This window comes from Culex pipiens, chromosome 2, assembly GCF_016801865.2.
Source record: "Culex pipiens pallens isolate TS chromosome 2, TS_CPP_V2, whole genome shotgun sequence".
In the NCBI taxonomy this organism is placed as follows: domain Eukaryota; kingdom Metazoa; phylum Arthropoda; class Insecta; order Diptera; family Culicidae; genus Culex; species Culex pipiens.
Window position 1 is genome coordinate 6,964,654 of NC_068938.1, and position 13,140 is coordinate 6,977,793.

Sequence of the window (13,140 nt, forward strand, 5' to 3'; positions counted from 1 at the left end):
TCGAGCCAGTTCCGAGAAAAGTGAGTGAGAAAAAAAATTCTACGTCCATCCAGACGCACAGACATTTGCTCAGAATTTGATTCTGAGTCGATATGTATACGTGAAGGTATATCTCGGAGGCTTATTTAAAAAGTTCAATTTCTGAGTGATTTTATAGCCTTGCCTCAGTTAGGTGAGGAAGGCACAAATACGAAATGATTCCTTATGTGTACCCATTTTCCTCCGAACAGTCCCAATCACAACCTCGCCGAAGACACCAAATCGATCAGAAAATCTCCTCGCAAAAATCGCTGTTCGCTCTACAGCAGCGATTCTTATAGGCTGGTACCCCGTGTCATGTAAATCAAGTAGTCGTTGTTTATTGCGAGATTCATACTCAGAACAAGGTGTCCAAAGGTTTGAAACGGTGATCTCCAATCCAAACTCTTTTTACACCTTACAACCCGTTATACGTGTGAGCCCCTCTTGGCCTTGTAATGAAATTTTGTTTATTTTGTTAAACAAAAAAAAAAAAACTCGACGAATTCAACCAGCGGCGTGCCTTCCGATCAACGACGATACGATGATAGACTGACTTTATATCTGCTAGCGAGAAACAAAGGACACAAAAAGCCTAACAGGATCTAGAATGCATACAAAAACAAACAACAAAAGAAACACAAAAAAATCAACCACGCGACCTCGCTACCGCAACAAACTCTATTTTGCTTTGTGAAAATGCTAAAAATAACTCCTTGATTAGTTATTTCTTTAAAAAAAATTAAATTGCAATGGACGTTATATTTTGACGTATTTTGGTTAGCGAAAATGTCGAAAACAATAACTCCTTGATTAGATTATTATTACTTTTTAAAATTAAATTTCTGTTTCAGGGAACAGAAAAAGTTTTGAAAAAATTAAGAATATTAAGAATAGCAGCATATTTGATACTTATTTCAAATTAAAAATGAATCAAACTTACACACTGTCATAACGATAAATTTATGACCTATGTTAACTGCTGGTACCGTTATTAAGCAACAGAATCGACCACTTCACGCACCTAATTAGGAACGCGACTAGCACGCCATTTGTTGGCGTTAATAGTCCCAAATTAGCCTTTTAATTAGCATATTTAGATCGGTGAAGAATCGTGGAGCGCTTTTGTTATGAAACATCAAAAGCTGTGATGTTTTTCTCGAAAATTTTGAAATGTGATTATTTTGAAAATGATTAACGTAATTGGATCAAATTTTGATTCGCTGAATTACAATTTATCCAATTACAGTTCTCAAGGTTAGCTACACAACTAAACAATCGCAGAAAAACAGAAACAGAAAGAATGCATGAGAGTTAAAGCAGTGACTACCAGCATACATCTGTTATTTATCATCTTGATGCCAAAACAAAGCCCACAGGGGGATAAAACGAAATAACGGGGCGAACTTTACCGTGCAGACCGTCATGGCTTTTTCGTTCGTGCCTAAAACAACCCACCACCTCAAAGGCTGTCTAATTATAACACTTTATGCTGGCGTGATGCGCATCGCTGCGAGGTGCAGCAATCGCGCTTTGATTAGCACCACGTTCCAGCAATTCCAGAGACACGTTGCGAGACAATGCGTGCCAAGGGATAGATATTTTTCGATGCTTTGGGGATGCAGCATTTTAAAAATAATGATTTTTGAACAGATTTGTTGCTATTGGCCTAAATTAATTCTTTTCGATGTTTTTTTAACTTACATTTTCTAAAAACACCCCCTCAATAAAGGTTACAGGTTCCGGAGAGGGAGGATCCTTCACGGTTTTCATGTGGACAACTGAAGACCCCCTAATTACACGCTGCCAGGTGAGCTTCACCTGAAGGCACCTCTTTCCCTTAAGTAAGGAAACGTGTTCCGCGGCCTGGCGCTATAGTTTTATTGAAAAAGTGGCCCTTTCGACAACTCATCGCGGCCGCGGCGTCTTTCTCATTTCTCTTTGAGTCTTCAAAGGAAGATGCTGATCAAGATCCGATCATCAGCTGAGGCCGCGCTAATCCGCCGCGGGCGAAATAAGCATTCTTCTCGCGCGCGCCCGCGTTAAGAAACACGCTTCAGCGATAAAGAGAGCTTTTTATTCCTTGGAGAAATAAAAAAAAACAAAAACACAGATGATGAGATGCTGCGCTGGAGATGTGAATTAAGAGGATCTGATCTTGAACCGTTTGTTATTAATATGGGTGTGGAAAGTAAACGGCCCACGGTTCTTTTTTTTATTTTCATCGTTAGATTCGTTCGTTCGTTCGTTTTTTTTCGGGTTTATCCACCAGGGCGAAGGAGCTTAAACCAACTTGATTAGGCGCGGCGTTGGCTTTTGGACCTAGCGGACTCCGAAAGCACTTTCAATTCTGAGGATTTTGCGGGGTTTGGTGGGTGGCTGCGGTAGGTTAAACGGGAGATTTGTTGTATTTATTTAGTAGATATATTTCTCTCACTGATGGGTGATGGCCGAGTCGGCTTAAGTTAGATATAGACTTGTTGGCGTCTGTCTGCTAGAGGAGGTGTGTATTTGTGTGTACGACGAATAGCGGAAACGTGTTGGAATTTTTGGTGAATTAAACAAACTTGAATGTATGCCTAGGGGTTGAGGTGATAATTTGATTAAATTGTTTGATGTATAGTCATTAAGCAAACTGTAGTGTCATTAAATTGATTATCACTTTCTGTTAATAAAACGTTCAAATCCTACATTAAAAAAAACTTCATACAGACTTTATGTCAATAACTTCCCGTAATTTTTCATGAAATTATGTTTGATTTGAGCAATTCTCTACGAAATCGGCCGATTTCGTGCATTTGAATTTATTGCATTTTTTGGGGCCTTCTCTATGAGCAAAGAACCATTTTTTTATCATTGGTTCCATACAATTTTGGCAGCTGTTCGTAAATATTACGTAAATATTCGAAAATCTGCATCTTTTGAAAGAATTTTTGATCGGTTTGGTGTCCTTGGCAAAGTTGTAGGTATTGATTAGGACTATTCAGAAAAAAATGATAAACGGAAAAAATGTTTTTTGGCGATTTTTTATTAACTTTTTTTTTTAACAAAAATCAATTTCCCAAAATCCAATTTTATAATTTTTGATATTATTTTTTATATATGTCAAAAACCGCAACTGTTGAGTCAAAGAAAAGTGTGAACAAATACTTGCCGCTGAGTTATGATTTTCTTGATAAAATAGTTTTTTGAAAAAAAAAATTGTTGAAAGAAATAGACATTATATTCGAATTAAATTTGCAATCGAATAGTACATTGAAGATTTTTTGATAAAGTGCACCGTTTTCAAGATATAGCCACTTAAAGTTTAATTTGAACTGAAAAATAAAAGTTTTTCGATATAACGTCATGATTCGAAATCTGGACACTTAGTAGCATATCATTTTTGTTATAGCTGGCAAAAAATCATGCAATAAGTTGGAAATGTAGAAATATCATCAGGATGTAGTATAAACAGTCAGTTTCAAGAAAATGCATGCAAAATATGTCTTTTCTAACAATTTTTCATCAGAATTTGAAAATTAAAATGCCTCGTTGTGCTTCGAATCCCGGACACTGATAAAAGCTGATTCGAAATCCGGACACTTTTGCTTCGAATTCCGGACACTCGATTTTACTCATGAATCGCACAAATTTGGACTGAAATGTTAGTGGAAGGCATTCTTTAGGTCTCAAATAAGCTGTTAAAATCAAAACAATCGATAGTTTATATAAAAATTTGCTAGAATTTAAGAAAATCGAAACCATAAATTTCTGCTTTGCCTTCCCGGTGCTTCGAACGCCTATGAAATATTTCAAGTGAAATGTTTCGCATTTTTGGTAAACTTATAATTTTATTGTATTTAATTGTTTTGGCATTAACTACAGCGTTCAAACAAACTTTAAATGAAAGTTGATGTTGGAATTCATCAACACAGTTTTGACATTCATAATGCGAACTTATATCCAAATAATTGGTAAAACAAGACGAAGTGTCCGGGTTTCGAAGCGTCCGGGAATTCGAATCATGACGTTATCAAAATGGTTTCCATGATTGTCCGTCCCAAAAATATTTATTTTTTTTTGAAAAGTTGGGAAAATTTTCAATAAAATTGACACATTGAAGATTGGACCTGGAATTTTGGCAGTTGTCCATAAAAATGGTACGTAAATATTCGAAAATCTGCATCTTTTGAAGGAACTTTTGATCGGTTTGGTGTCCTCGGCAAAGTTGTAGGTATTGATGAGAACTATTCAGAAAAAAATGGTAAACGAAAAAAAATGTTTTTTTTTGCGATTTTTTATCAACTTTTTTTTTAAACAAAAAATCAATTTCCCAAAATCCATATTTTATATTTTTTGATATTTATTATATACAGTCCAGACTCGATTATCCGAAGCCTCGATTATCTGAAGTTTTGATTATCCGAAGGTTCGATTATCCTAAGATTTGTATGGGACTTAGGATAATCTAATCACAAACAAATTTTTTTTGCATTTTTTTATTTTTAGTATCAAATTCGAGTTTTGCGACCCCGTTTTAGTCAAATTTGAATGGTTGATTGCCTCAAAAATGACCAAGTGCAATACCACTTAAAGTTTGATTTGAACTTGAAAATTAAAGTTTTTCGATATATCAAAATAGAGCCCATGATTGTCCATGGATGCATCCCAAAAAAAGGTTTTTCGAAAAGTTGGGAAAATTTTCAATAAAATTGCCACATTGAAGATTGGACCTCTTGTTGCTGAAATACAGCGAATAAAAGATAAAGAAACAAGAAAATGAATGTTTTTTAAGTCTCACCCAATCAGCTTTTTATTTTCTAGATGCAATACCTCAGAAACTAATGGTTTCTATTTTAAATGTAAGAATGCAACACTTGTAAAATTTTCTGATTTGCTCGAAAAAAATATTTTTTAATATTTGGAATCAAGACTAACTATTTCAAATGATAAAAAAAATAAAAAAAGGAAATTTGGGGAAATTGATTTTTTGTGAATAAAAGTTAGTAAAAAATCAGCAATTTTTTTTTTCGCGTACCAATTTTTTTCTGAATAATTCTCATCAACGACAACTACCTAAAACTTTTCCGAAGACACCAAACTGCTCAAAAATTCCTTCAAAAGATACACATTTTCGAATATTTACGTACCATTTTTGTATGGAAAGCTGCCAAAATTGTATAGTAAGGGTATGGGTATCGTAAGGACGTCACAAAATGGCTTCTTTGGTCTTAGAGAAGGGCCCCAAAAAGTTTGAGCCAATTCAAAAAATATAAATAAAATTCATTTTCGATTTTGGGCAGAATACCAAATAGCTCATTTACAAAATTTACAAAAAAAAATGAACAAATTTAAATGCATTAAAATTAATTTCACTACTTTTAGCTATTTGAGTTACAAAAGATCTTTGTGTTTAGTTGCAACATGGACATCATAATAACAATGTTAAATTAACTTAAATTATTCCCAAAGTAGGCCAAAGTATGATTGATTCATGCATCTTCATAACCTATCGCAGCATGCTTTTCCTATACATTTTCTCTCTTTTTCAAGATTATCAAAGATGCCTTGCTGCTCCACTAACGGTACGTACAAATTAAATTCCGACGTCGTGACATCCCAAATTGGAGCACTTCTTTGCGATGGTACAATGCGATGCTGCGGAGACAATCAACGTCAATGACTTTTCAAAAGGCAAGACTTTTTCAACTGGTGCTGGTGGTGGTAATTTGACGAACCAATTGGCCCATTCGACGCTGCACAGATCAAGTCATGACTGTTTTATCTCTTGTGTTCTCATCAGCCCATTCATCTTTTCTCCCAGAGAGCTCTCCAGCGGGGGAAAAAAGCTCCAGACTTCTATTGTTTGACAGGCAGCGAAGCTTTTCCCCTCCCAAATTGGCCAAATCGTGGTGCGCCTAATGCGCTGTAAAATGGCCACTTCCTGTGTTCTTAACAGCAATCGCAGCAGGCCAGGTGCTCGTTAAGAACGCGATCTTTGCATTATTACACAATCTTCAGCCAACTCCAGCGGGAGAGTGCAAACAAACAAGGAAACGAGCATAATTCTGCATCCAAGTTGGCCGTGAACTCTTCAATCGCGGGGTGGAAAAAGCAATTTTCCATCTCTCTAACCTCACTTCTTATTATTGTCCAGCAGCCACGTTTTGTGCGATTGTTTCTTGTTTTGCGTTCGCGCGCACCAGCCCTAATGAGCGGGAAAAATAAATAAACAGCAAACGAGCAGAGGGAAGAACCCAAAATAACCTCCTCCCTAGCCCTCGCCCCGGGAAACAATTCAAACGATTTGCCAACCTAACAGTATTTTCCTCCCCCAAATAACCCTCAACCACCCACTACCTGCTGCAGGCTCAGACAGAGGTGAGAGATTGTCTGCTGGAAGGGAAAGAAAGGTACACTCACCCGCGGGCCCATTTCCGGTTGAAAAACTGAAGAATAGAGGAGAAAATTGTGACGTCAGGAATGAACTCAAGTCACTCAAAGTTCATTTTGTGAGTGACTCTAACAGTTTGGCCTAGTTTGACAGCTACCTTGTCCCCAGTTTTTATGTGGGAGAGAAAAGGAGGCGAATACTTTATGAAAATCATACCTGTCAAAATTCCTAGCCTCAAAATTTTGTCGCGAGTTGCTTTTCTCCTCTATTGGCCAAGAAGAGAACCTCTACGACGGTCGGTAGGTCTCTGCGCCACCATACAAGGTGGTCTAGACTGTGCGGTGGAAGAGCCCAATCGAAGATGGTTAATTGATAAGCAAATAATGGGAAACAAACGAGCCAAACGAGCATAATTTTCTGGACATTTCATGGAGGTTCTCCTTTGGCTGAAATTTGTAGAAGATATATGTTAACATTTTTTATTTGGATTTAACTTTATAGGGTCTTCTCTTAAACCAATTATTTTACGTCATTGCGTCATAACAAATTTGACAGCTGGCCATATCTGGAGTTTTTTTTTTAAAGGTCCAATAAACCAAATTTCCAGTTTTTGTTTTTTTTGTGTTTTTAAAACCGCCTTGAGTCAGAGGTAGTTATTAAAAAAAACACCCAAAAAGCAAAAACTAAAAATTTGGTTTATTGGACCTTTTAAAAAAAAATAAAAATTTTAATGAAAAGTATGAATCACAAAAATTAATGTGTTGATTTGTTATAAAAAAATGGTTTCAGCCCAATATTATTTAATTTGATATACTAAAGTCACAAAGTCAAATCAATGAGACTTATTGATTTTGCATGCCAATTGCCTGTTATAAAACAATGTAGAGCAATTCTCCACCAAACCCGAAAATGGATTTTACTTATATTTTTTTGATCTGGCTCAAACTTTCTGAGGACCTTCCCTGTGACCAAAGAAGTAATTTTGTGTCATTGGTTCATCCATAAAAGTCTCCATACAATTTTGGCAGCTGTTCATACAAAAATGGTTCGTAAATATTCGAAAATCGGTTATTTTATATGTTTTAGGGGACAATAACCCGCATCTTTTAAGCCATTCAGAAGTATGGACCTTTTTTTTTAATAGTGATTTTTGTAAAAAAATAAAATCTAGTACTTAAAATTTTTTGACCTCATTTTTAAAGGGTAAAATTCAATTAGCAATCAAAAAGTACTTCACAATTTGTTTGATTAAGTGCACCGTTTTCAAAACATAGCCATTCAAAGTTCAATTTTGTCCGATAAATTCCGGTTGTTTTACTTTTTAAAATAGTATTCCATTGTTCATTCCTGGGAATATTTTTTTTCGGGAGTTCAGAATATTTCCTACAATTTCGTCTTAGAAAATGAAAAAGAAACAGGAAAATTGATCAATTCTGATTTCTCAAAATAAAACATTCCTGAAGTTTTCCGATCTTTTCGAAAACAATATTTTGAAAAAAAAATAATCAAGACTAACATTTCAAAAGGTCGTTATATTGAATGTTTGGCCCTTTTGAAATTTTAGTCTTGATTTTGAAAATATTTTTTTTCGAAAAGATCGGAAAATTTCACGAATGTTTCATTTGTTAACATTGAAAATCAGACCATTAGTTGCTGAGATATTGACATTAGAAATTGGAAGGTTGTTTGGGTGAGACTTAAAAAACTTCAGTTTTCCTGTTTCTTTTTCTTTAAGCCACTGTATCTCAGCAACCAGAGGTACAATCTTCAATGTTTCTTGGATGAAATTGTAGGAAATTTTCTGAACTTTTCAAAAAAATATTTTCAGGAATGGACAATTATGGACACTACTTAAAAAGTCAAAAAACCGGAATTTTTCGGCCAAATTTAACTTAGAATGAAACATTGAACTTTGAAATTTTGGAAAACGGTGCACTTAATCAAAAAAATTGTTAAGTACTTTTAGATTGCAAATTCGATTTACAAAAAAATGAGGTCGAAAATGTTTAAGTACAAGATTTAATTTTTTTAGAAAAATCACTATTTTTCAAAAAAATATAACTCGACGGAAAAATGTTGGTCCATAATTCTGAATGGCTTAAAAGATGCGGGGTTTTGTCCCCTAAAACATTTATAAATATGCAAAAAAATAACAAAATACAGATTATGGGAAATTTATTTTTTGTGAAAACAGTTAATTAAAAAATCATCAAAAAAAAAAATCCGGGTACCTACACAAAATGGGCCCACAAATCAAAAAAAAAAAATCAAATTATTCGCTCTACAGCATTGCCTTGGCGTTTTCGATTGCGAGATTCCTACTCGAAACTAGGTGTTCGAAGGCTTGATTGTTGAGGCAATTGCAAACCTCTTTTTACACCTTAGCTTCCATCCACCCCGGGATTCGAACTGACGACCTTTGGATTGTTAGTCCAACTGTCTACCAGCGACTCCGCCGAGACAGGACCCAGGGAGACGACTCTCCTACGACTGGACTGAGCTAACGACCTAACCTTTTAGGTTAGTCCGGGGCCAACATTTACTTCCCGTCCGACAGAAGGCGTGATCAGACAAATCTCGTCTCGAAAAATGCCACCGGGACTGTCTGGGATCGAACCCAGGCCGAATGGGTGAGAGGCAATCACGCTTACCCCTACACCACGGTTCCCGACCCACAAAGTTTTAGCTAAATCAAAAAATACAAAACAAAAAAAAAATTGTCGAAATCGGCCGTTTTCGTAGAGAATTGCTCGGGAAATGGTTTGGAAACATAAACAAGATAAAATTTAGTTTTCTTAAGGAATTTTGAAAATTTGCCATTTTTATTATATATTGTTCAGGAAGACGCTTACAAGTCAATGACGATACTGGTTTTATAGGATTTTTTTTAGTTGGCTTTTAGGGAGAAATTCATAAAAAAATAGGCACCAACAAACATTTTTTTGTTTTCCACTGAAGTTCACGTTGCCACGTTGAAGGAGGGGATTTTTTTTACAATTTAACATTTAATTCCAATTAACTTTGAAATGAAATTTCAACGCACTTAAAAACTCAAGAATTATTAAATTTAAAGTTTATTTGACATATTTAACTTACCATACACTCAAATCTACACCGAGAAAATTTCCACACCGTCGATCAAACAATTCTGCACGTTATTCAAAAAACGAGGTTGACGACAGGAAACTCGAGGCCGTCAGTTCCCGTTGACGGTGCCACCGTGCCGTAGCTACGATGACCAATTTTGAACCAAACCCTGCAGCCAGCCAGTACGTGGAGACCACGGGGCGGAACCCGATCAAATGGGAACTACTTCGTTTTGCCAATGACCGTCACGGAATGATATGGGCACGATTAACCTGCCCGAAGATTTATTGAAAGAAGGAACCGTGGGATGGCGTTAGTTTGTCTTTAACAAACTATTTTGCATCTCTCGATCATTTCCACTATCGTGGTAATAATGGGGGTATGCCAGCTCCACTGCACGGTACCGAAGGGACCTGGGGCGTGTAATTAATCGATTATGATACCCAATAATTAGAAACCTGCTAGGGCACACACGTGAGCTCTCCCTTCCCACCCCGTTCCATCGCCCATCGATTCCAGGTATTGGGGATCGCGTGCAAGGCTGTAATGATGACCGGCGGGGCGGCACCACAACCAACCGCATGTGTGGAGTTTCACCGAGGAACACCCATTTGGAATGCTCCAGTTTCGCAGTTGAGGCCGCACGGCGCGCGGGAACCAGTTTTCGGACGGGAAGAGCAAGATTTGCATATCTTAAGTGGATCGCCATCGCCACCGCCATCACCATCATCATCGGAGCGGCATTGCGATTTAGATAGTGCAAGTGAAATTGGCTTACTTATTCCGGGCACGACGCGTGCGAATCTAAGACAGAAGGGGGCTTCGGCAGGTTTAGAGTTGGAGATCACGTTGGACACACCTCCAGAGAGGGGTGCTGGTGGGTTTGGAGGCCAGATATGTGGTCGAGGAAGTCCAGTGAAAGGGAACAGGATAGATTAGGCCGATATGCTAAACCTGATCTGAGTCGTTTTAGCCGTTGGCAATAGGGGAAGAGGTTGTCCCATTTTCTTAACCATTTTAATTAGGAGTTAGTGGTTTGATTTTGTTTTATCGGCTGCTGCCAAAATTGTACGAAAACATGAAATTTGCAACAAAGGGTCTACATGTTTGCAATTTCCATTATTAAACCTTTTGGTCAAGCCATTTTTCTGTATAGGTTACTCCGGTTTGCTCACTCGCTCACCAACTTTCCAAACTGTGTGTGTGGTTTGCACTTGAAAACCGTACTAAATCGTGTACTTTTTTTCCTCCGAAATTGCTAATTGCGAAAACAAAAGTTCAACAAAGTGAAAGAAAATCCCCGCGCACCACAAAAAGGAAAATTGAATTCTGCCAAACTCCACTTTGAGTTTGCGCGTGTTTTCACTCGAGAAGAGGAAAAAGTTTGAGCTTCGAGAGTGCACCACCATCATCATCGTCGTGAGAGTTGGCTGGCCAAAGAGCAAAAGTGTAGCAGCATAGTTCAGTCAATGGATGCAATTCGCGCGCGCCGTACATTAGTTTTTCACTCGAGCGGAAAACCTGGCGGTAAACGATTTTTTGTTGTTGTTATGGAGCAAGCGCAAAACGAGTGAACGAAAATATGAATGATGGAGAGATAATGATCGTGATGGCGATGATCATGAACTTCAATTTGGCGAGCGAAATGAGAAAACGTGAATTAAATCGTTTTTATTCATTCGTTTTTGCTGCGACGACGGTTAGAGAGTTCAAAGGGGGTGGTCCCCTTCTGGTCGTGAATTTTGGGGCGGAAACGTGATGACATGGGGAGCAGAGTAGTTTCGATATTGACTATTGTATTGTTATGATGTTTTCATGATGTAGTAAAAAAAACAACAATTGCCAATAAAACGATGATAATTGCAGCATTTCTCATCTGTAAAACAATTGAAAGTCGCTTAAAATAAAAACACAAAAAACTAAAAGTTGAGTAGACAAAATTTTAATCAACAATTTTGTCAGCTCATTCAAAGATAAATGGATTTTTTCTTACGATTTATGTTTTTCGCATCAGTTGACTTCTTAAAATTAAATTAAATTTCTAAAGAACAGAAATATTCACTCGTTATTTTCCAATAACTCCAATAATTATTCTTTGTAATGATCAACGAGTGAGGTGAACTCTAGGAACGGCATCTTGCCAAGAAAAAAAGCTTACTGACTTCTTCACTCGTTCATTCAAAAACTCGCTCAATCGTTTACTCGTTTACTCATTTATTTTCTCACTCTTGTTCAAATTATCACTCATTGTTTCACTAATGCGTTCACAGTTTCGCTCACTGAGTCACTCACTTACCCACTCATATTGCCTGTCTCATTCACTGACTCAATCGCTGATTTATTTGTTCACTCATTGTCTCACTCGCAGTCTCACTCGTGTGCTCGTCTACTCGCTCACTCACTAATTCGCATACTCATGTCAGTCGCTCACAACTCATTAGCTCGCTTACTAACTCACTCGTTCACAGTCTCAATAGAGGAGAAAAGCAACTCGCGACAACATTTTGAGGCTAGGAATTTTGACAGGTATGATTTTCATAAAGTATTCGCCTCCTTTTCTCTCCCTCAGAAAACTGGGGACAATGTAGCTGTCAAACCAGGCCAAAATGTTAAAGTCACTCACAAAATGAACTTTGAGTGATTTGAGTTCATTTCTGACGTCACGATTTTCTCCTCTATTTTGACAGGTATGATTTTCATAAAGTATTCGCCTCCTTTTCTCTCCCACATAAAAACTGGGGACAAGGTAGCTGTCAAACTAGGCCAAACTGTTTAAGTCACTCACAAAATGAACTTTGAACAAAATGAAATTGTGACGTCAGAAATGAACTCAAGTCACTCAAAGTTCATTTTGTGAGTGACTTAAACAGTTTGGCCTAGTTTGACAGCTACCTTGTCCCCAGTTTTTATGTGGGAGAGAAAAGGAGGCGAATGCTTTATGAAAATCATACCTGTCAAAATTCCTAGCCTCAAAATTTTGTCGCGAGTTGCTTTTCTCCTCTATTACTGATTCACTCACTCACATTCATGTTGCCATATGCAGGGTGGCCACTCAAGTCGGGAAATCGGGAAAGTCGGGAAAAAGTCGGGAATTCGCCAAAATCCCCGAAACATCGGGAAAAATTCGGGAATTTGTGATTTTTTGTTAAAAAGTCGGGAATTCCAAGCATACCTGTTTGAAAATATTTTCAAACTCTTGAATAATTTTAAAATATTAAGTACACCTTTGGATTTCATTGCACATTTGGTCTTTAGCATCGAACTTTAAATTTAAGGTTCCTTTCCTTATTTCAATGTATATGAGAATAGCTTTTTAAGACATAAGACGTTAAAAATCCCAATAAATTTCAGATGATAATTGTGGCATGTGTTTGACCCAATTTTTTGTGAGTAAAAAGATTGTTATTTATTTTTGACTAAGTTTAAATGTTCATCCAATAATTTCAAAAATTGTTTCCAAAAGTTTGATTCCCTTAAAATTTTGTGTGTTAGACTATGGAAAAAGCTTCGTTTTCAGTTTTCGAAAAACTTAAATTTCGAAAATAATACAAATGTTTTTTGTTCTGAATGAAAACATGAAAAACACTTTTTTACGCTTTAAAAATATTTCAAAATCTTGAAATTGTAAATAAGGCTGGTAAAAAAAATTATCCAAATTT